The sequence below is a fragment of the Notothenia rossii genome (genome assembly GCF_949606895.1).
Source record: "Notothenia rossii genome assembly, chromosome: 7".
In the NCBI taxonomy this organism is placed as follows: domain Eukaryota; kingdom Metazoa; phylum Chordata; class Actinopteri; order Perciformes; family Nototheniidae; genus Notothenia; species Notothenia rossii.
The window spans coordinates 35,513,280-35,538,981 of NC_136905.1; the positions used below are offsets into that span (position 1 = coordinate 35,513,280).

At 40.5% G+C, this 25,702-nt stretch overlaps 1 protein-coding gene and 1 long non-coding RNA gene across 3 annotated transcripts in view; both read right to left on the reverse strand.

Annotated features, from left to right (window-relative positions):
* Positions 1 to 25,702, reverse strand: part of LOC307046683 (uncharacterized protein) — a 377,110-nt gene that overhangs the window by 246,596 nt on the left and 104,812 nt on the right. The window lies entirely within an intron of this gene.
* LOC307046234 lies at positions 9,275 to 12,974 on the reverse strand. Its single transcript, XR_013810112.1, has 3 exons — positions 11,544 to 12,974; positions 10,783 to 10,830; positions 9,275 to 10,591 (listed from the first exon to the last, which is right to left on the reverse strand). It is a non-coding gene; the product is annotated as an uncharacterized lncRNA (long non-coding RNA).

Sequence of the window (25,702 nt, forward strand, 5' to 3'; positions counted from 1 at the left end):
CCATAATCACTCGACGCTCAAAAGAGGAATGTGTGTGTAAGGCTTACATGAACTGAATTGAAACACTGTCCATAGGTTGATTAATAAACAAGACATTCAAGTCAAAGTTTTAGGCATTTTCATTTGTAGCACGCTGTAAATACTATGACTATGAACACATGCAATGTGGAAACACACAAATAGGTTTATTCTCAATACTCATAACATGTATCAGACACAATGACTTTACTAAGAGTGAAGATGACATGAACATAATTACTGTATGGTACTGAAGACATAATACAGTATATTGTATTTACCTCTTCCTCTAACTCTCTCTCCAAAAGTGGCCTCCATTGTTGTGCACAACAAAGTGTTCAAGCTCAGGTTTCTAAGTGATCTAATTGGTTACATGGCTTTTAACATGTGGGTAACATTCTGGGTGCAGGGGCTTGATAATTGAGTGTGGTATTTCAATGGCAGTGTTTTGCAAACAACACACAGGCTGTCGGTTTTGAATAACGTGTCAAATGTAAATAATAGTGTGTAGTTATTTGGTCAATCCAGTATCCAGCTTGTCGCTGTGCGACAACGTCATGTTTGTTGCGATACCTACAAGATTTACCTGTGACAAATGTCAGCGATGTAAACAGAAATGTCGACCTACTTTCAGCTGCACCCAGCAGCAAGCGGGAGAAATGTTTCAAGTTGTACTTGTGAAGTTACGTCTACAATTAAAGGGTGAGTAATTAAGCTTTTATTTCTGTAACGTTAAACTTATTGTTTTTCTTCAACAAGTTTGACTACATTGAAAGACAGAGGAGGGACAGTATGTGCATTCTTAATGAACATACTTTATATTTTGTATGTGTCAGGGAGGTGTTATGCTACAGGTCCATGAAGACAGGCACAGTGAGTTCAGGATGAAGTGTTCTTTCTGTCTGGTTCAACATGTTCCTGGGGATTCGGCTCATTTCAGAGATGTTAGACACAGCCAATAGTAAAACATCAACTTTAATATAACTAGCACAAGGTTACTAGCTACTCCCCAGAAATGGACTGACTGGTCTGTGTGTGCTGCACAGAGGTCACAGTTGTGTTTTGTTCCTGTTCTGTTTTTCTTCATTCATAGTATAAAAGTAAATCAATTCATATCGGTATGTATAAGAAGTTGTAAGTATAGAAAACATTTCGGAAAAAATATGACTTCTTATTTACTCCTTAAAATAGCACAATGTTATTAAATCAAAATGTTACCCTAAAAGAAATAATACAAAGCAAACTGAATATGTATTTATTTTGTTTCTCTTCTTACAGGTGGGGCTGAAAGACTCAACCCCCGTTGAGCTGGAGCATCATGGCTGCAGGTGTGACGTTTGTTAATCTCCTGCTCCAGTGACATGACTCCCAGTGGGTCCCCAGTACTCAGCTGTACAGAGCAGAGCAGCAGTGGTACAAACCAAGAACTATGGCAAGTCTGAGAATAATGTCATTGTAATTCAAATGCTAAAATTACACACTCATCATGTCTCATACACACATCATCTCATAATTTCTATATATTGCTTAAACCCACAGTGTGTAAAACCAGGCCCGGTGAAGAACATGGCTGGGATATCCGCAATCCAAAGCAGAGAACAATGTCAGAGAAAGTAAAGTGAGAGATTAGTAGTTATGTGAAAGCAAGCTATGCACACAGAATAGTTTATGTGTTGATTTCTCTGAGAGCTGAGAGCTGCTGGATCTTTCTGCCCTCAAAGTGCCAGGGATCTACAAGGACTTCACTGCTGCTTCTGCACCATAGGTATCGCTGTGAGGTGCCACTAGTGGACTCTGCTCTCGGTAAAGTTCAAGCTGGCAGTCCCTTATGAACATCACCATGACATGACAGTTTTGTGCACATTTCCTCCTACTGCTAATATGGATTACGGACTCATACCTCAATTCATTAATGAAGCAACACCAATCAGAAGTGGAGAGAAGTGAAAGCGGAGAAAAAGGGACACATCGTGACTTCTACCTTCTCAATGGCTCGGAAAAGAAACACTTAGCTGCTGGAACTGCGTCTATTCACGCATTACTAACGGCAAACCCGGTACGCAAGAACCTACCCCCGTCTGGCAGATTGGACCGAAGGGAGACATTCAATTGAATCCAGGCCCGGTTTTGACGCGAACTCAAGCTAGAAGACTTGGTCTGGCTGCCCAGAAGGTGCCCCACGGCTACATCCGCAGCGCGGACGGCGACTTTCCCCCGGTGACGCCTCAGCAGACTGACACACGTGAGGCCTTGACGGGAGGAAGGGGAACCGAGGTTCGCAGCCACCATGATGAACAACTCGACGACCAACTCAACGCGGGACATGAACGACTCGACGCCCGATGGCCGGCTGGCTGGCATGGCCAGTTTGGCCGGCCCAGAGCAAGGGATCAATGGCGTGCTGGCGTGCTGGCTTGCGTTGCGGGCGGAGTCCCAGGACGGGGGATCCCCCCCCATCCCCCTCTCTCTCTCTCTCCCCCCCCCCTCCCCTCTCTCTCTCTCTACTCACTCACCGACCAAATAAGAACAACAAAGCACCCCCTCCCCCCACCGCAGGACCGGACATACAGTTGCAAGAAAAAGTATGTGAACCCTTTGGAATTACCTCGATTTCTGCATAAGTTGGTCATAAAATGGAGGAAGCCACTGCTGTCCAGAAAAAAATATTGCTGCACGTTTGAAGTCTGCAAAAGAGCACCTGGATGTTCCATCCCAACTGTGAAGTATGGTGGAGGGAGCATCATGGTTTGGGGCTGCTTTGCTGCCTCAGGGCCAGGACAGATTGCCATCACACGACGGAAAAATGAATTCTCAAGTTTATCAAGACATTTTGCTGGAGAACTTAAGGCCATCTGTCCACCAATTGAAGCTCAACAGAAGATGGGTGATGCAACAGGACAACGACCCAAAGCATAGAAGTAAATCAACAACAGAATGGCTTCAACAGAAGAAAATACGCCTTCTGGAGTGGCCCGGTCAGAGTCCTGACCTCAACCCAATTGAGATGCTCTGGCATGACCTCAAGAGAGCGATTCACACCAGACATCCCAAGAATATTGGCTGAAACAGTTTTGTAAAGAGGAATGGTCCAAAATTCCTCCTGACCGTTGTGCAGGTCTGATATGCAACTATAGGAAACGTTTGGTTGAGGTTATTGCTGCCAGAGGGTCAACCAGTTATTAAATCCAAGGGTTCACAGTTTTGGTGTGTTCAATAAAAACATAAAAACATATAATTGTTTGTGTGGTATTAGCTTAAGCAGACTGTGTTGGTCTATTGTTGTGACTTAGATGAAGATCAGAACACATTTTATGACCAATTTATGCAGAAATCCAGGTAGTTCCAAAGGGTTCACATACTTTTTCTTGCAACTGTAGATGAACAGAAATACCTCCAGCTTGATGTCATCAATCAAATAACCAAAACAAATGGACCTCATATATTTCACCTAAACACAAACAGCCTGAGACACAAACTGGCTGAAATCAGACAATTATTCATTAACGGTAAGGCAAACATATTATGCTTCTCAGAAACAAAACTTGACAATTCTGTGACAGACCCAGAAACAGATATTGAGAACTACTCAGTAGTCAGAAATGACAGGAATATGTATGGAGGTGGTGTCTGCATGTACATACATAAAGACACCAAATTCATTATCCGTACTGACCTGAATCACGAGACCTTTGAAACTGTTTGGGTTGAAATCCTTTTTGAACGGGCTAAATCAGTATTAGTCGGCACAATCTACAGACCACCAGAACAGAGTGGCTTTTATGATACACTGGATGGGTGTTTGGCTGGAGTTGGGGACGTGGAAACAATTCTTATTGGGGACTGGAACACGGATATGCAACGAAAAGATGCACCCGTCTTCGGGTCCTTCAGTAGGTTTTGTGATCTGCACGGCTTCAGCCAGCTAATCACCCAACCCACCCGGGTATGTGAATCAACACAGACTACCAATGGTCTCATTCTGACCTTTGACAGTTCTGGGATCTCCAGTAAAGGGGTTATAGCATGCGGGTTAAGCGATCATTATATGATATTCTGTATCCGCAAAAAGCTAAAACAAAAGGCCGGCTGTCACAAAACAGTCACAACTAGAGACCTCAAAACGTACTCAAGCGAGTCCTTTAACCTAGAACTGGAGAGCCTGGACTGGTCAGAGGAGCTCAGTGGTACACTGGTTGAAGAAACATGGCTTGGTTTCAAAACCAAATTCTCAACAGTACTAAACGACAGGGCCCCCTAAGAACTACCAGGGTAAAAAAATTGCGCTGAGCCGTGAATGCACTCCGAAATATTGACCGCTATGCCTTGCCCTGAGTTTCGTAAAAGTCAGTCAAAGCTAACCAAAAGCTCGAGCAGTGAACTCCAAGCCCACATGACTGAACTCAAACTACAAAGAAACAGACTAAGAAATTACGTAACCTCCATGATCAAAACTGCAAAAAATAATTTCATCAATAACAAAACTGAGGAAAACAAAAATAAACCCTGTGAACTTTGGAAATTACTCAATAATCAACTAGGCTGCAGTAAAAAACTTAAAACCAGATTTTCAAACATAAACATAAAGACAGATAACACGCTCATCACAGACAAGCTGGATGTGGCCAATTACTTAAACATTTTCTTCACAAACATAGCCACAACACTGGTAAATAAACTACCCTCCCACTCAGGGCATTTTGGGGTAGAACACATCCTAGCCTACTACAATAACCTAGGGGTCCGCAAAGATGATTTCAAACTAGTAATGGTAACAACAGCTGAGGTACACAAAAAATTGAGCGCCCTCCAACCTAACAAGGCCACTGGCCATGACAATATCCCCTCCATATTCCTCAGAGACTCAGCAGCCGCCATCACCTCAGTCATCACACACATAATAAACCTCTCCATAAAACAGGGACTCGTACCCAAAGACTTCAAATTTGCGAGAGTAACCCCCCTGCACAAAAAGGGCAGCAAATTGGACCCAGGCAACTACCGCCCTGTTTCTATTCTTACCTCCATCTCGAAAGTCATGGAAAAAATAGTATACGAACAGGTCTAAAAGTACCTCGCGGAAAAAAATCTAATTTACGAATTCCAATCTGGCTTCAGAACATCCCATTCCACTGACACATGCCTTCTCTATTTGAACGACCACATCAAACAAGAGGTGGACGCGGGCAAGTACTGCGGCATGGTCATGCTGGACCTACAAAAGGCCTTCGACACTGTCAATCCCTCCATTCTGATTGACAAACTTAAAGCAATTGGTTTTGATAGACTATCGGTGAGCTGGATGCAATCCTACCTGGAGGGGAGAGAACAGATGGTGGAGGTGAACGGTACTCTGTCCCCCCCCCCCTCCCAGTGAGCTGTGGTGTTCCACAAGGAAGCATACTAGGACCGTTACTGTTCCTAATTTATGCAAATGACATGTCGCGGACGACTCAGCCCCACTGTTCTCTGACAGGAGCAGGTTGCATGTTGAAAAAACCCTCAGCTCGGAACTCGGCAGAATCTGCACCCTGGCTTGCCGATAACAAACTATCATTACACCTGGGTAAAACAGAGTCCATTCTCTTTGGTTCAAAAAACAAACTCAGCAAGACCGACGGCTTCTCAGTTACAGTGGGTGACAATATTGTCACAAGGAAAGATGAAATTACATACCTAGGTTCCATACTAGAGGCAAATCTCTCCTGTGACAGAATGGCATCCAATGTAATCAAAAAAGTCAACCAACGAACTAGATTCTTGTACCGGATCTCCTCTCTTGTAAACAAGATTACCATGAAGACTCTGGCAGGAGCGCTCATTCAAGGGTACTACGACTATGCTTGCACCTCAAAGGCGCTAAAAACAAAATTACAAACATCACAAAACAAACTGGTCAGACTACTGCTTGACCTTACTGCTAGAACCCAGCTCACCCCTGTCCACTTTGACAACCTAGGATGTCTTAGACTAGACGACAGAGTACAGCAACTTGCAATGGGCCTGGTCTACAAGATACACTACACCACTAAGGTACCCATGTACATGTCAAAATACTTCCCAAAGGTCAGTGAATACCACGACCACAACACCAGAGGGAGCTCCACAAATCATGTTAAACCCAGATTTGGCTCAAACAAGGGACGAAACACGTTTCGTGATTATGCCACAACAATGTGGAACGCCATACCCACAGCTGTAAAGGAATGTGAATCACTACCCACCTTCAAAACCTCTCTAAAAAAGCACCTACGGTAGACTTTAATTCGAAACTGGCCCCTGTAAATGTCCAAACCTAACCCCCTACAATATACAGTACATTTATTTTATCCACCCAAAAAGGCTATATCAGTTTATGTACGTTATTTAATGCTAAAAATAGCGATTTTTTTTTCAGGTGGGCCTTCATTTTTGGGTGGATAAAATAGGTTTTGCTGCTGTGTTTTTAGAAAAATGTGATTATTTGTGGCCTATTACCGCTTTGTGCAATTACCAAGACACAAACTGGTACTTTTGGCACAATTATTAAACTCAAGTTGCCTTTCATCTATTGAACAGATATGCTAAATCATAAGCACATCGTCTGCTTTACACTAAGTTTGATATTCCAAAACACACTTTTTGCAAATAACTACTCACTCTTATTTAGCCTACATTAGATATATGTTATTCAAAACCAACAGCCTGTGTTGTTTGCAAAACACTGCCATTGAAACAACACACTCAATTATCAAGCCCCTGCACCCAGAATGCACCTGTTAAAAGCCATGTAACCAGTTAGATCACTTAGAAACCTGAGCTTGAACACTTTGTTGTGCACAACAATGGAGGCCACTTTTGGAGAGAGAATTAGAGGAAGAGGTAAATGCAATATACTGTATGTTGTATTAAGTACCATATAGTAATATGTTCATGTCATCTTCACTCTCAGTAAAGTCATTGTGTCTGATACATGTTATGAGTATTGAAAATAAACCTATTTGTGTGTTTCCACATTGCATGTGTTCATTCATAGTCCATATTTACAGCTTGCTACAAATGAAAATGCCTACAACTTTGACTTGAATGTCTTGTTTATTAGTCAACTAATGGACAGTGTTTCAATTCAGTTCATGTAAGCCTTACAAACACATTCCTCTTTTGAGCGTCTATTAGTGATTATGGCCTGCATGTCTTTCTGTTCTAACTCAGCTGTCCGCTTCTTAGCAGTTTAGAAAAACATCATATTCATAATGTAGAGACTAGTTGGACAAATTAACAACTGTTCCATTTACTGTGTGAACTGTTTTAGGGGTCGACTGTATGATATATCGTTCTCCCGCTTGCTGCTGGGTGCAGGTGAAAGTAGGGCGACAGTTCTTATCTTATCTTGCAGGTATGTAACAAACATGACGCTGTCACCAGTCTATGGTTGTCAAACAGGGACAAGCTGGACACTGGATTTACTGACACAGTACAAACCGGAAGTCAGCGAAATAAAGTTATGCACAGTGCTTGCATAATTGTTTTGATCTCTATAAACGCATATCTGCATGTGAATGCAGAGATAAACTTATCTTCGTCAGACTTCTGGGTTCCAGGATTTAACTTTTACAGCATATCCTCGTGTCTTTTATTTTGAAATATGTTCTTTAACTTCCGGTCCACCGGACTGCTTTTCTTCATTCTTCAATACAAAACGGAAAATTGAAAGAAGTTGTTATCAAAAATCAAAATCAGACCGTTTTTTTAATTAGGTCTTCTTGTTATCCGTTTTTTGATGAAGACAACATAAACAGGAAAACGGCTTTGGTTTCACGTTTTTTCGTTTTTGATTTAAAACGAAAAAAGGCTGATATTTTCATTTTTCGGTTCAAACGAAAAATCAAACTAACAAAATGTACACTTACCTTTTTTTAATTAGGTTTTCTCATTATCCTTCTTTTTATTCAGACAACAAAAACGGAAAAACGGCTTTGGTTTCCCGTTTTTTCGTTTTAAATAAAAAACGAAAAAACGGGAAAAGGCTGGTAGTTCCGTTTTTTGGCTTTCGGTTTAAACGAAAAATCAAACTGAAAAAAAAGTACACGGACCAGTTAGGCTACTTTCTTGGGGGTTTATTTTAAAAAGGAAGCATAAACCTGAGGTAACTGTACGACTTTCTGAGGCTTTTATTACATAGAGTAACTGACTACTAACAAGAACAATCCTGGTCTGGAGCTTCCTGTTAGTAGTCAGTTACTCAATGGGGCTTTTATTTTTGAACAAAACATGCCTCTTATAGAGCTTCCTGTAAGTTTACAGTTATTTTTCTGGAGCTTTTATTTGAAATACAAGGCTTATCCCGAGCTTTCTTTCAGGATTCAGTTACATTCTAGGGCTTTAATTAAAAAAAAAAGCCTTCTGCTCAATCCGTGTATCTACCGTCCCAGTACCGTCCTATAGAGAACCGAAGTGACGCGTCGTAAAACCCGGAAGTAAACTTCTTCCGGTTCCTTCGTGAAAAACCAATGCAAATTCTCCATAGGATTTTGGAAAATAGCTCGAAATAAGGTCTGTGGTTGACACACATTTAAGAGAGGGATCACGTTTTGTTGAGCCGGATAATCTCCACATGTCAACCCTACTTTTATAATTTTTGAATCATAAATCTAGTCGCCAAAAGCGAAATGCTAACGTTATGCTATAAACGAACTACAAGCCAGTACAGCAGCAGGGTCGCACGACTTCAACGTCACGCCAACTTAAGATCGTTTCAACTGACTTGCACTGAAACTGCACTTTGAACACTTTAAATATATTAACATTTTAAACTGTATACCCCGGTTATCTAGGCCCTTTTTTTTTTTTTCATGTATACCACGTTTATCTAGGCCCATTTTGTTTTGTTTTATGTATACATGTCACACTGTGGGAAACGATATTTCGATATTTCTGGATGTATAACACATGTAGAAGTTTTGACAATAAAGCTGAATTTCACTTTCGCGTGCTTGCATATTTTAACAAAGCTTTTAATTTTAGCCACACTGAATTTAACTAGAAGTCATGGCTGTGTCAATTACCAGTCTGATATCGTTTTACAAAGATGACAAGAAGAGTGTAGATAGAGGAGAGAACCACTACAAGTCAGGACACGTAAAACAGTGCAGCCTAGATGAAGGTGTGCTTACCGGTGTTGTCAGGGCTAGCATGAGGGACAAGGTAGTGATAGCAAGAGTACCGTTAACCTAGAGTTAATTTATTCACATTAATTCTTTATTAGGCAAGGCAAGGCAAGTTTATTTATATAGCACTTTCCAACACAAGGCAATTGAAAGTGCTTTACAAAAAATGAAAGTCATTAAGAAAATGGCATTTAAAATCAGTCATTAAAAAGAAAAGCTAATAAAATAAACATTAAAAGAAAAAATACATGGATAAAAGTTACAGTGCAGTCTAAGATATGAATAGTTCAATTAAAAGCAGTGACAAAAAGAAAAGTCTTCAGCTTGGATTTAAAAGTAGTAAGAGTTGCAGCGGACCTGCAGGTTTCTGGGAGTTTGTTCCAGATATTTGGAGCATAATAACTGAACGCTGCTTTACCATGTTTAGTTCTGACTCTGGGGACAGAAAGCTGACCAGTCGCCGAAGACCTGAGAGATCTGGATGGTTCATCATTTAGCAGGAGGTCAGAAATGCATTTTGGTCCTAAACCATTCCGTGCTTTATAAACAGCAGCAGTATTTTTGAAATCTATTCTTTGGACACACAGGAAGCCAGTGTAAAGACTTCAGAACTGGAGTGATGTGATCCACTTTCTTATTGTTGGTGAGGACTCGAGCAGCGGCGTTCTGAATCAGCTGCAGCTTTCTAATAGATTTTTTAGTGAGACCTGTGAAGACACCATTGCAGTAGTCCAGTCTACTGAAGATAAAAGCATGGACACGTTTTTCCAAATCCTGCTGTGACATTAGTCTTTTAATCCTAGATATGTTCTTTAGGTGATAGTAAGCTGATTTAGTAACTGTTTTAATGTGACTTTCGAAAGCAATAACTAATTTAACCCGCTGACAAGAGAGCCCACCTCCGAAGATCGTGACTGGCTGAGGGACAGACTCGGGGGCAGGTTTTCAGGAATTTCTTGGCTTCTCTCCCCCGAGCCAGAAGAGGAACACTACAGCTTGGAAACACTTACTGTTCCTGAAATTATCAAATCTGTTGGGCATTAGGGACCTGAGGCAATTGTGGCAAGGATGGCATTGTCTGAGGAGCAACAGAGGGCAATTCAGGTGGCTACCACTGGTCAGCGAACCAACCCAAACTGGCATTTGTTCAGGAAAGGAAGGTTGACTGCCAGCAACTTTGGAGCTGTCCTGAGGTCAAAGCGTGTGACTGCTTCCTTTATTGCCAGGGTGCTAGGGCAACAACAGGCCCTTGATGGTGTTTTGTCTGTACAGTGGGGGACTATGAATGAATGTGAGGGCGTCAGGGCATTCACCACTGCAACCCAGATGCAGGTCCATGAGTCAGATTTGTGGCTCTCCCTATCAGGATTGTTGGGGGCATCTCCAGATGGTCTGGTAGGGTCTTCCGCTGTGCTGGAGGTAAAGTGTCCCTACGGAGCCAGGGAAATGACAATTAGTGAAGCATTGCAAATCAAGGGCTTCTGTGTCAGTAAGGAAGGAGAAACATTCAGCCTGCGTGACGAACATCCTTACTGGCACCAAGTGCAAGGTCAGCTTCACCTCACTGCAAGGAAGAAGAAATAAAAAAAATGTGAATTGTTTTTAATTTACATTTACTCGCCTTTGCAATGTTGTGGTTGTTAGAGTGTTAGGTTTCCTGTCAGCTCGTCTGTTGGGAAGATATAAAATATTAGTTTCATGGAAGTCACACCGTCACATATACTGTAAGAGCATTAAGACATACAGTACATAGGCTAAAACAAAACATCTAAAGATATAACCTTGCACTTTGATAAGTCTCGGGAACATTTTCACTATTTTGACATTTTTATAGATGAAAATTGAACTAAAGAAATAAATGGTAGATTAATCCATATTGAAAATAGGTGTCAGCTGCTACACTAATTATAATAGTTATATTTCTTAATTAATTAAGATAAGATATTACTGTATTGATCCCAATTTGGGAAATGTTTGTGTTGCAGCAGCATAACAAGAAAAACAAAATATAAGTTATTATATATACAAAAGTATGTGAGGGATGGAATATTAAATTGAATATAAATGTAAAATGTACATGTGATTTTACGTCCAAGAGAAGCTATGGAGCAGAGAGTTCTCTGTCAGCCAGAGGTGATTTGTTATTAGTTCAATATGTCAACTGATTTCCCTGACTACAATCTTTAGTTACATGGTGAAACGTTATGCTGCTTGTACTAATTAGACTCATCATATAAGCCACACAGGTTTTAATAGGATGTATTCATTATCTTTACTTATGTTGCGGTCTTTTCAGCAGCGCCATCTCTAAAACGGCGATACAGTCACAACCCATCATTTACATTTCACCGGGACATGGACAAAAATGTAACGTCAGCTTACCTCATGGAACAAATCCAGACTCTCCTTTGGAAAACATTGGCCGGGAAACGATAGAACAAGCACGTTTCATGCGAAGACCTGTGGCTACAACCCGGAGCAAAGCAACAAACCATTGCGTAGCTAACTAGTAGCGCTAGCTTTAGCTAACGTTAGCTAACGAAACGAACTGCCGAGTAAAATTGGAAAACACTGGTAATTAATTATTCTATAATTTGTAAAACTACGGTGTTAAAAACGAGAATTTCAAAAATACAGATTCTAATGGTCAGATATAGATATACAGATACTAAAGATAGGCAGGTACTTGCTTTAGAACACAGGGGAAAACAAACTTAGCGGGAGTGTGGGCCATCTAAGCTAATTTACAGATGGCCCTGAGCCCAATAGAGATTGCCCTGAAAAATGCGCGCGGACGAAATGACGCACAAAGGGTTTGGGGGGCCTCCCCCCTAGAACATTTAGATTTTTGCAGGTCTTAGATGCTGTCTGGTGCATTCTCTAGACTGAATTATAAGATGAACCACCACAATATTACAATTTCAATTGTATTCTTCATTTCACTTGTTTGTGTTTGCTCGCTTGCATGCCCTGCATAGCTATAAGAAATACTTAAGTTGTTGGTCAAGACACTTTCCATCTGTTGAAGGCAAATGCCTTCCCAGATGTAAAAAAGTAGAAAACATTACATGCAGTTATAACTGCCAAAACAAACATTATTTACGCTATTATGGCCCCTGTTAAAAATGTTTGTAATTTTATCGACTGTAAATTGGTCGAAATTATGCCTCCTCATCCAGAAGCTGACCGAGCAGACCCGAGCAGCCGAGTGCATCCGCGAAGCACACACAATGGCGACGTCAGAGTTCCCATTAGCAAGCAAATCTAAATCTCTCCGGTCAAAATAATTTCCCTTTAGCGCAATACCGCTTCAGTTGCGCCACTTATGTGACAGACAAGAAGAGTATGTGACAGACACGAATAGTCAATTCTAATGTGTAACACTTAATGTGGAGAAAGAGATGTGCTGTATGGGTTGATTGTGCGTTGATCTGTTGCTAATGCCTCGGGGTTCCGGTGGGCATGTAAACAAATGCATAATGCTGCGCTATACTTTGTGGCATCACCCAGTTGCATAGCGACACTTATTGTTTAGGTCACGGTGTCTTTTAATAAGCAGGTAGTCCTATCATTAGCTAAAACTAGCTGGATCTGATCGATATGGACATAAACGCGAGTGAAGTCTAATCTGACGGGAGAGAGAGATCAGCTGCTGCTGACGAGTCGACACGCAGCTCTGTATGATCACATGCAGCGGTGAGCGGAACAAAACACACTCTTCAGGTTAGAATATCACACGTAGCTATTTTAATTACCTCTCAAACTACCTAAACTAGTTATAGATATGTTTAGTTTTACTATCGGGTCACTCATTACTGGATCCGCGAGCTGCATGATACTAGCATAATAGATTGCCCAATCGGGCAACCAGCAGGTGAGGCTTCATGGCCCGAGCTAAATACTAGATGGCCCCGGGCCATCGGGCAGCCCTTAATGTCGAGCCCTGTTACGTGTTCGGCGTAATGACGTACAATGGCCTCTACAATTTCTGTAGTCCTATTCAGCCACTCGGTAACAACTATCGTTTTTCAGACACGTAAACTCTTCAAAAATCCCCAGTGGGGTCACTGCTGATGTATTTAATGTCGTAGAACAAAACGTGATTTATCTCTTAAATTTGTGTCAACCAGACCTTATTTCGAGCTATTTTCCAAAACCCTATGGAAAAAATGCATTGCTTTTTGAGGAAGGAACCGGAAGGGCTAAAAATGCTAACTTACTTCCGGGTTTTACGACGCGTCACTGCGGTTCTCTATATGAGGTCCTTGGCACTCAGACTTTAGAGGGGTCATTGTGTAATCATGGGGCATCACCCTTACAGCATCAGGACAATATCATATGGAGTCAGACACTGGAAGTGTGCTGGAGGCGTTGACTGGGACTGATGGAAGGATGAGGCTGATGAGAATGAAGAATCTGTGACGAACTAGCAGCTGAGAAATAATCATATATTAAAAGACAGCAGCATCATAAGAGGCCAACAAGAGTGACAGAGTCTGTCAGTGTGCAGTCTACCATCCTCTTAAAATACTCTGTCCAACAATATCATTCTCATGAAGAAAGGTATTTTAACGCTTATTCAAAATAGCAGAAAAACATGCATTCTTGTTCTCAGGAGGGGACATTGTCAGAGGAATGTTGGAAAAGTACACAGTAAGTACTTCATAGTACTTGTGGGGGTAGTTTCAGTAGTACCGAGTCCAACAGGATCAATCTCACGAAGAACTAATGGCAACAAAAAAGAATGCCCTCATCAAACAAAATCAAGCCACTTCTGCTAAGTTTGATGAGGGAATCCTTTTTGATTGCCATTAGTTCTTCGTGAGATTGATCCTGTTGGACTCAGTAGTGAAACTATCCCCACAAGTACTATGAAGTACTTACTGTGTACTTTTCCAGTACTCCTCTGTCAGTGTCCCCTCCTGAGAACAAGAATGCATGTTTCTCTGCTATTTTGAATAAGCGTTAAAAAAACGTTCTTCCTGAGACTTATATTGTTGGACAGAGTATTTTAAGAGGATATGGTGGACATGATATCAGCAATACTTCCAGTCAGCAGCATTTTTACACCTTGGAAAGTCTTTAGAGTCTGGCCTGGATAGCTGGTCTATCCTTCAGCAAAGTGACACGCTCTGTCACATGGTTGCCCTCTTATGATGCTGCTGTCTTTTAAGATTATTTCTCAGCCACTAGTTCATTCCTCGCAGATTCTTCAGTCTCATCAGCCTCATCCTTCCATCAGGCCCAGTCAACGCCTCCAGCACACTTCCAGTGTCTGACTCCATATGATATTGTCCTGATGCTGTAAGGGTGATGCCCCATGATCACAAAATGACCCCTCTAAAGTCATAGTGGACCTCATATTATGTCTGTCATTAATGTTACGTCACCAATTATAACAGTTTTCTTTTCTTTTTTCTCTTCTCTTAACTGCATAGTCCTGTCTTTAAGTATAATACAATGTAAAGTATTTTTCCTGCACTATTTTAAGGCTTCAAAACTGGCATTTTTAGAGTATGTGTTTGGAGAAATGACACAATCAATGGCCCAGAATTCTACTTTATAAACTCTGAATCTTGTGGTGCTTGGTGAAATACAGACTGATTAAGCCGGCCAGGTTATATGCCTTTTTTGGAGCCCTTTTTTGTAATATTTATTCAAATGTCAGTAGTTATTTAAACAAACCACTATCTGAGGATTATACAAGCAACCATAAAACACCCTTTATTCTAGAGAGCCATTGAAGCCCATGAAGAATGTATCCTTTCACAAATCTTTTCATCTGCTGTATTAATAAAGTTGCCACGTGTTTCCAAATTCAAGTTAAGGCACTATCTGTGCAGAACATTACAAATATTCTTAATTTGCAGCATTTAAAAAAAAAAAGTGTTCAGAAAGACTGCATCAATTATATGCTATATATCTATATTTATATATATATAATATCAATATTTGTATTAACTAACCAAAGTCAATTTAAATAGTGGGCACAAATTGGTTAATTGCCATGGATGTGGTATTTGATATAGTTTACGTTCAATTTCAACTATTTTAGGCAGAAAAACGTTTATTGACTAAACCTTTTTTATTAATTTACTATAATTTAGAAAGGTTTTTGTGAGAAATCATTTCAAAAGTAAACTTTGTTTTCATTTTATAGTTAAATTTGAAATGTTTGCACACAACATTATTAATTTATACATTTTTATCAATTTAAAAAAAAGTTATGAGTCCATTTATTTTATTGTGTTTCCTTGAGGCTGGGGAAGATATCCAGCATGTAGTTCAACATGTAAATGTTCTAATGCAAGTAAGTATAACATGGAAAAGGAAATAAAATACGTTTCATAGGAGGATGTGGATTTATTTTTCTCTCACCTTCTAATTACACAATCAAACAATCTATAATTTAGCTCTGGCCTTCACTCACAAAAAAACATTTAGTTGAATTGGACACATTTTTCGAAGCTCTATTGACTGACATGCAATGACTGGGACTGATGGAATAATCCGTGAGCAATGAACTAGGAGCAGAGAAATAATCATATTTTAAAAGACAGCAGCTTCATAAGAGGCCAACAAGAGTGACAGAGTGTGTCAGTGTGCTGAAGGAGTTGGGACCAGCTATCCAGACCAGACTCTAAAAACTTTCCAAGGGGTAAAAATGCTGCTGCTGGAGTACTGACTGGAAGTATTGCTGATATCATGTCTTCCGTCCTCTTAAAATACTCAGCAATATCAGTCTCAGGAAGAAAGGTGTTTTAACGCTTATTAAAAGAAAAACATGCATTCTTGTTCTCAGGAGGGGACATTGACAGAGGAGTACTGGAAAGGTACACAGTAAGTACTTCATAGTACTTGTGGGGGTAGTTTCACTACTACTGAGTCCAACAGGATCAATCTCACGAAGAACTAATGGCAACAAAAAAGAATTCCCTCATCAAACTTAGCAGAAGTGGCTTGATTTTGTTCTAAGCAGGGGACTTTGACAGAGTATTTCTCAAAAAATACACAGTAAAAGTACTTCAATGTATTGTAAGTAGTAAGCTAATCCAAAGTCAAACAGTATCAATTTCCTTAAGAAGTAATGGTAAAATTATATTTTTATCATTCATCAAATATAGCAGAAAAACATGCATTATGGAAGGGACTTTGACAGAGGATTACTCACAAAGTACACAGTAAAAGTACTTCATTTTATTTCTGGTAGCAGTCAAACTAGAACCGAGTCCAACAGTGTCAGTTTTCTTAAGAACTTGTGGTAAAACATATTTGTATCACTTGTCAAATATAGCAGGAATGAAGAGCAGCTGATTTGAAAAAACAAACTTCCAGAGACGGCTGAGTTGACCGCAGTGCAGAATCGCTGTATATTTTAAATCTCCTAACAATGTTGTCCATTTTAGACAGAGGCTTATTATATTTACAGCCCTTAATAACATCAATTTTCTGGGCTCAATATGTGTCTTAGCCGTTTTCGTTGTGATTGCTAGATTCACCTTGTTTATAATAATCACCGTTCCTTCAGCAGGATACTGTTGTAATTCAAAGTGTGATTTTAGCAAAAGAGTGCTTTTGTTTTGAAATCACTTCCGTGAGTTTCGCCCCGCCCCTCGCTCTAAGGACCATTTGACCATTTAGTAAGGTAAAAAGCAAAAAGCAAAAAGGCCTCTCAGACGCTCCTCCGTTTACGTGTTTAATAAAGAAAAACAATTGGACGGTAGATACACGGATTTGCTCAGCTTCCTATTACGATACAGTTAGGGGGCTTTTCTTTTGAAGTTGTGGGTTTGGAGGGAGTACAAGGGCAAAAGAAACAGCTGATGACCATAGAGTTTGCTCCATAAGAAATTATAATGGAAAATAAGGTTTAAAGATTTGGCAGGAGTGTGTACACTCACTGACATTATACCAATGGAACTGGGCCGTAATTACTGTGATTGATTGATGACACGTCTGATTGGCTTTTTTGAAAATGGCGGTCTGTTGAGCAAATGGAGCATCAGCTTGGTCCACATGAGGATCCAACGGTACCAGACCAGAGTAAAAAGCTCTCTCACACTTTATGTATGCGGAAACATACTTTGTGCACACTAATCCTCTCGTTGCTATTCCACTTTGAACATATATCATGTAGAAAACTGGCACATGCTGTTTCCTCTGCTTCATCCCTGAGAGCCGATAGGATAGAACTACAAAAAAACACTGAGAAAATTGTCTTGCAGAAAATCTAGGAAATTATACAATTGCACAAGTTTGGTAACAATATAATTGGTCCCATCTGGCAGCCAGAAGTGGTTTCAGTCATGTACACGAGTTAAAGATATACACACGGCAACAATAGGAGAGGAAAGACGTGTGATTGTGTGTTTAGACATAACTTGTTGCTGTTATCATGTTTGCAGCTGTAGTACATCTTAATATTTGAGAGAGAGAGACTATTTTCCTGTAATAGAATGTCTTCACAAGGGGATGACACTACGGGTGCTCTTGGGCACAGATTTACCAATTTCTTAACATCGACACAGGTTGCAATCTTTTTATAAGGACCATGTTTGACCAAACTTAGGAATTGACATTCAACAACAGGCAATTGTTGTAAGAGCTAGTCCAAATGTGCAAAATCTGTGTTTGTATATAAAGAAGTTTGATAAAGCGTGATATTTTAATAACTAGTCTAAATGGATGGGTTTGTTGATTTTAAATAAATAATATGTTACTGATGTATCTTTTTGATTGATTGATTTTAGATTTTTTTTTTTTTTATTCATTATTAAATGTGCTTAATAATAGGTAAGGAACAATGTCTAACAGTTGAAATCTTAATTTAGAGAACAGAAACCTTGATATCGGCAACAACATTTCAAAAATAAAAACACATTACATAACGCCTTCCTAGTCTTGTCTATTGGCTAAGTTCTAGTTGTGTATTCTCATCAAACCGCTCTCCTCTCAGTCACTACCTTTTTGTCCCATGAGGCTCACAGTGCTGAAAGAGGGGTTAATGAGACACCCATTTAAATCCTGGACAAAGATGTTAACCATGTCCTAAATTGTATTCTGGTAAAGACCCCCCCCCCCCCCACAATGACCTCTGACCCTGCTTGCAGCAGTGTTATGTAATGAGAGAGCACCATGGAGAGCACCAAGCAATTACGGAAGAGGATAAGGGCCACATGTGAATAATTTTTTTGATCAAACCAAAGAAACACAAATTGTGAGAAAGATGTTGGAATCCTCAGAATTAAAAACAAATCTGTTTTGGTAAGATTAAAAAAAAAAAAGTAATCTCTTTCTGTAAATCAGTAATTCCATCTGCATATAGTTTGAAAGTTACCCTCTCACTCTTGCATGTTGTGAAAGAAAAAATAAGAACTGTGATTGGCTGCTTGAACTATAGATGTCTAAAGAAATGCTGTAATGCTGAAAAATGAACCAGAATTAAACAAGTTTTGCACCCAGTTAGCTAACTTGGTCGAGCGGCTGCAAATGTTGCTAAGGCTGTGTACTTACTGCAGAGCTCGGCTACATCCCCAACCTATGTCTAGAAAGAAATATAAAATAAAATAATCTCCAAGTAACCTTAAAGGTTACCTAAATATAACTGTTACATAAAAAGCTGTGAAGCTGTGAAGTCAAAAAAATAAATTAAAAACTATAACTGGGGGAAATAAAATTGCCTCTTCATACACTTGCATTTAGCGATGCTGTAGAAATGTTAACAGAAATCCAGCCCTCAACTGATCAAAACCCTTACCAAATGTGTCGACTATACAGGACTGTCTCAGAAAATTAGAATATTGTGATAAAGTTCTTTATTTTCTGTAATGCAATTAAAAAAACAAAAATGTCATACATTCTGGATTCATTACAAATCAACTGAAATATTGCAAGCCTTTTATTATTTTAATATTGCTGATTATGGCATACAGCTTAAGAAAACTCAAAAATCCTATCTCAAAAAATTAGAATAGTTCCTCAGACCAAGTAAAAAAAAAAGATTTATAACAGCAAAACACAATCAAACATTTGAAAATGTCCATTAATGCACTCAGTACTTGGTTGGGAATCCTTTTGCACGGATTACTGCATCAATGCGGCGTGGCATGGAGGCAATCAGCCTGTGGCATTGCTGAGGTGTTATGGATGCCCAGGATGCTTCAATAGCGGCCTTTAGCTCATTAGCATTGTTGGGTCTGGTGTCTTTCAGCTTCTTCTTCACAATACCCCACATATTCTCTATGGGGTTCAGGTCAGGGGAATTTGCAGGCCAATCGAGGACAGTAATGCCATGGTCAGTACACCAGTTACTGGTGGTTTTGGCACTGTGGGCAGGTGCCAGATCATGCTGGAAAATGAATTCCTCATCTCCATAGAGCTTTTCAGCAGACGGAAGCATGTAGTGCTCTAAAATCTCTTGGTACACAGCTGCATTTACTCTGGGCTTGATGAAACACAGTGGACCAACACCAGCAGCTGACATGGCTCCCCAAACCATCGCTGACTGTGGGAACTTCACACTGGATTTCAAGCAACTTGGATTTTGCTCCTCTCCAGCCTTTCTCCAGACTCTGGCGCCTTGACTTCCAAATGAAATACAAAACTTGCTTTCGTCTGAAAAGAGGACTTTGGACCACTGTGCAACTGTCCAGTGCTTCTTTTCCTTCGCCCAAGTCAGACGCCTCTTCCGTTGTCTTGAGTTCAGAAGTGGCTTGACCATGGGAATACGGCTATTGTAGCCCATTTCCCGGACACGTCTGTGAACAGTGACTTTTGATACCTGGACTCCAGCTTCAGTCCACTGTCTTTGAAGCTCCCCCAAATTCTGGAAGCGACTCTTCTTCACAATGCTGTTAAGGCTGCGGTCATCTCTCTTGGTTGTGCAGCGTTTCCTGCCACATTTCCCCCTTCCAACAGACTTTTTGTGGATGTGCTTTGAAACTGCACTCTGTGAACAGCTTGCTCTTTGAGAAATTTCTTTTTGTGTCTTACCCTCCTGATGGAGGGTGTCAATGACGGTCCTCTGGACAGCAGTCAGATCAGCAGTCTTCCCCATACTTGTGATTTAGTTTACTGAACCAAGCTGAGTGTTTTTCCAGGCTCAGGAAACCCTTGCAGGTGTTTCGAGTTAATTAGACGATTCAAGTGATTCGTTGAACACCCTACTAGTATACTTTTTCATGATATTCTAATATTTAGAGATAGGATATTTGAGTTTTCTTAAGCTGTATGCCATAATCAGCAATATTAAAATAATAAAAGGCTTGCAATATTTCAGTTGATTTGTAATGAATCCAGAATGTATGACATTTTTGTTTTTTTAATTGCATTACAGAAAATAAAGAACTTTATCACAATATTCTAATTTTCTGAGACAGTCCTGTAAATCCAGCTGAATGCAAACACTAAAGCTTCACTGGTACATGCTGCTTTGTAGACAGAACATCAACAAATCAAAACACTTGTACTTCTGCTCTGCTTTCTTTTGGGAGGAATCAAGTTGAATGTCACTTTGAACTAAAGCTTCTGCCAAATAAAAGAACATTATATAGTGTTTTCATGTAGCTGTGGTCAGGGAAGAACCTTGATAATGCCTTGAATTGTTTTGAGTGTTTGTGTGTGTGCTAGTAGCCTCTGTCACAACAAACACGTGTTGAGTGTTTAAGCTCAGCTGTGCTAACAAACCTCCTCAGGCCTGGGTCACGCATCTCAAGCTACTACCATCCACCTCCTCCCACACTGACAATTATCCAGTTCATGATTAAATTAAAGGTAATATTTTTTAGGGAAATGTACAGTTGTGATGTAGAATGTACCAATGGGGAAATAAAAATCAGAAGGTGTGGTGAGCAAAACACTACATATGTGTTTGTGTGCCTGGTCCGTTTGTGTTGTCACTGTTGCTTACGCATGTTGACCGGCTCCAGCTGCACACTGTTGCCAGCAGATAAACGCCACCCTGTGTCTCTGACAGGGGAGGACCTGGGTGTACCCGGCTGTTCAGCATTATGATGTTCAAGGGAAACCTCCAGGGCTCTGTCACGGAGCACCGGTCCGCTTAGCTCATATGCAAGACGCATTGCAGCAAGACACAACACTGACCCAGTACTCTGCATCTCTGTTGTTATGCAACCAAAGTGAGGCAGCAGCTACAGACGTGTATTTGGTGGAAGACAGCGGTGTGTGTTCCTACAGCTGTGTTAGCAATCGTAAAATGAAGAACTCTCCGCGCACTTCAGTTGAAAGACCTTTACCCTAATTCTGGAAGCCTTACAGTTTTACTGTGGTTTGCCCAACAATATAATAATTCTGTATTTGGTTCACAAAAGTCAAGGTTTTGTTTTAGCTTAATTCTTAATCAAATGTGTTATAAAGAGGACATCTAACACAAACTAGGCATGTCCATGCACTTACCTCCATATTTTTTTAGTAAATTGATTAAACAAAAGGAGGAACTTTGATTGAATTTTGCAAATGTAAGGAAAATGGAAAGCGTGAAATTATATTGAATTTAAGAATAATTCAGCTGGAAAACAGTGTTTAATCTCATTCAGGCAACAATGCTTTTGTTATACTGTATAGAGTCTAGACCAGGGGTTTTCAAAGTGTGGGTAGGTGAGCCTCCCCTCAGAGAACATAAGAACAACCGCGCCCCCCCTCCCAATTATTATTGCTGTTATTATTATTATTATTATTATTGTTGTTGTTGCTATAATGCAGGGGTATTCAATTGCATTTCAAAGAGGTCCAGTAAGAGAAAATGTAATTAAATGCTCTGTTTTCGCTGTCTACCTTCCGCCATTTGAAATTACTCTGACTGTTTCTCACCTCTTGTCTCGTCTCTGTGTGTTTGAATCTATCGTGCTGACTGCACCGATTTGATTGGCTGAGTAGCGTCACCTCCTTAAAACATTAAACAATAACTTTTTTAAACCTTTTTATTTTTATGTTTTAAACACATTGTATAAAGCTCCCCCAATACTTGGACTATTCCTTGCACCCCTCTAGAATAAGTCCGAATGGTCTCAACCATATTGCATCAGTAACGTGCACTTGTTATTATAACAAGATCGCAAGGACGCTGGTAGCGATCGGAAAATTGAGTGTTGTTCTGTTTGTGTGTTGTGGAACATGCGTGTCCGTGCATGAAAATATACCACACACCCAATTACAATTGCATGTTCAATTCACTACCCTGGAAGTTAATACAGTTGTTATAGTTGGAACAGCCTGTGGACAGCCGTTCTTCCTTGCATGTCAGTCGCCGACACCTTCTTACAGAGGACAGGCACATCTAGCTGCAGCACGACCCGTATATTTCCGTACGCCATGTTATCAAGACATATTTTTTTTAACATTTTCATGGTGGATAAATCCTTACATGCTCCCGGCAACACACTGAACGTCAACTTTGCCTCCTTATTACACTCACCCCTACTTTAGTGGGAACAATGAGTCTGCGTCTTTGATGCACACAGGAATAAACGCAGATCATCCTCTGGCTGCAGCCTTGACCGGTACTTGCTTTTGATCAAAGTCAATGCGGAAAACCTGCACTCACACAGGTAGGTGGAGGTGAAGGGAATGAGCACTTTTACAGCCTTTTTGGTGAGGTGGGGGAACTCTGTCTCCACAGACAGCCACCAGTGGGCAAGTGTCACTTTACTCGTCTTTTTCTCGTTCTTTTGTGTCTCACGCTGCGCCTCCCCTGAAGCTCTCTGGCGCCCCCCAGGGGAGGCGCGCCTCACACTTTGAAAACCGCTGGTCTAGACCATTCGATTACAATTAGACTCAATGTTCTTTATAATACAATTCATTAAATTCAAATGCACAACTCACACACATACTGCAAACAGTAAGTAATCATCAGTTTATGGAAAATTGATCTTATATGGTACAGTTAAAGAGTTCGTATTTGTATCGTGTGCCTCTAGTGTGACATGTTTACATGCTTTCATTTTCAAAAAGCAATTTTTTGTTCTCATACTGCGTGTGCTGTTGCACATGAGTGTGGGAGAGAAACTCCCTCTGGAGGGAACATTAGAATTGTAGTCTTTGCAGACCATTGACATGCACAAAAACATATAAGACACTACAGGAAAGGAAAACCCCAAAATATAATAACAGGGCCCCTTTATAAACAACAGCACAGGTGTCCTGCTCAGTAGCGTGGCGTGGGGAAAACATGAGGGGAAGCCAATAATACGTCCTTTCTTTTGGGTCGGGGGTGTGGTCAATGTAATAACGTAAACAGATTAGTGATTACAGCACCCGGTATCATTTTACACACATTTGTATCATACAGATGAAGGACTTACACACGCCTGGTATCTAACCAACAGGTCCGCACGCACTCTCCAGCCCAAACTCTAATAAGCATTAATTCCCAAACTAAATCAGGAGAGCTTTAACGTTTTACGTCCGGTTCGCTCCTTTGTTCCTCACTGTACACAGCTCCAGTTTGGGCATTGGCCTGTCATCAGATTGTATTGTTGTTGCTGCTGCAGCGGAAGTTTAGTACAATTATTTTTGATTAAATACTCCGACTCTCCACCCTCCATAATTGCACTTGCTTCATTTGCTTGCTACTTTCTAACGGCTGTGAGAGTGGTGCAGTAAATTGGCTTCCCACAGAGCTGGAAGTTCCAGAGCTAGCTGAAGCTACCAAGCTAAGCTAACATGCTCCCCATCTAGGGTTGCCAACCGTCCCTATCTATCTTCTATCGATTAGATTTATGGTACGAAAATTATAAAAGTAGGGTAGACATGTGGATATTATCCGACTGAACAAAACGTGCATTTATCTAACAGGTTTGTTTTCCACTGACCTTATTTCGAGCTATTTTCCAAAATCCTATGGAGAAATCCCATTCCTTTTTTGTCGAGGGAAACCGAGCGCAGCTTACTTCCGGGTTTTAGGACGCGTCACTGCACCATCAAGTTGATGCGATTTGATTGGATTGTGAGGCAGGGAAGCCAGCCGCCTCTGGCTTCCCTTGGCATGGCCCTGACCAATCACAGGTTGGCAGGGGCATGACGTGAGCCTCATCTGATTGGTCAATCCCTCCATTTTTTTTCACCAAGGGAAGCCAATTTCGGCTGGCCTCCTCTCGCAACAGAGAGTGCCATCTACTGTTTCACTATAACATCTAGAAGGGCGCTGTTTCACTCTTTGTAAAATACTCAATGAGAATGGGGGAGAGACGGGCCGGCAGCAACACACAACAAAGAATTTCCGAAACTAAACAAAGTGTTTTTATTTATTTATTAAAATTATAACCACAATCCGAAAAAACGGGGGAAGCCTGGCTTCCCTTGGCCTCCAGGAGAAAACGCCACTGCTCCTGATGTGAGGAAGAGTTAAGATGTTCCAGATATCTTAGAGTGAATGCCAGAAACCACAGTCAAACATGTGTAGTTGAAGCCAGCAGCATTCCATCCCTCATGGAGGAAAAAAGGTGTAAGACATCACACAGATATCTGAACTGACCTACTCCCTCCAGAAGCAACATGATCTCCTGAGCTAACAACAGCGGGTAGGATGACTCAAATACGGACTGTCCATAAAGATCAAGGTGGATTTAGGACATAGATGCAAGACGAAAATGATGCATGAGAGCAATGATAAGTAACCCTAACCCTAAAAAGACACATTCTAGACCTTTTGGGCTTGGAAAATAATTCCTGTGAGAAATTTAGAGGGGATATAATAAGAATCTTTAACAATCAAAATGCCCAACTACACACTGATTTTGAGATGGGAAGTGGAGAATGTATCTAATGTACTGGAACAAAACAAAAATAAAAAAATAGAGTAATGTGACCTCCCTGCATACAAAAAGTGTGTCACTGGAAAGCATGGTCCACTCGCACGCTCTCCCTCCTGTTACTCAACTCTTCCTGCTGTTGCGTAACTCTGTCTAGTCACCCTCCCTCTTACACTCACAAAACACAACAGACACCTACTCACTAATTCACAGCATAGCTAGATCAAACCAAGCTTAGATACGGAGGAAGTAAGGGGAGATGTCGGGGAAAGTGATGAGTCACAGCCACTTTCTCTTGCCGGCAACTGATGATGAACCAAATAAAAACAATGAATGTATTAGACTTAGTAATAGCCCAGAATGGTTCCTTTGAAATCTGTGGATTTGGGGAAAATAAAATAAAATCAGGAACTTGCTGACTGAAAGTATTAATGGGCAGTAACTAAAACAGCTGGATGAAAGTGTAAACACAGGAAATCCAACATGTTGAAATATGTAATTAGCATACTATCTTCGATTAGAAGGATATGTTATTTGTCCGTGTTGGTCCTTTAATACACCAGTTTGTTCAGACCACAGGACTGTGCAGCTCAAGCATGTATGACTTTATAAAGTTTCTCTGGTGAACGTGTTACAGCCATAGACTGTATATATAAAGCGCATCCTGCAGATATTTAGCAATATTATCATCTCTTTGGAGTTGTAGTACAGTGTGTTTTAGAGATTTTGTTTGTGAAAAAAAACACTGCATTCAACATTCCCAACAGGAGATGC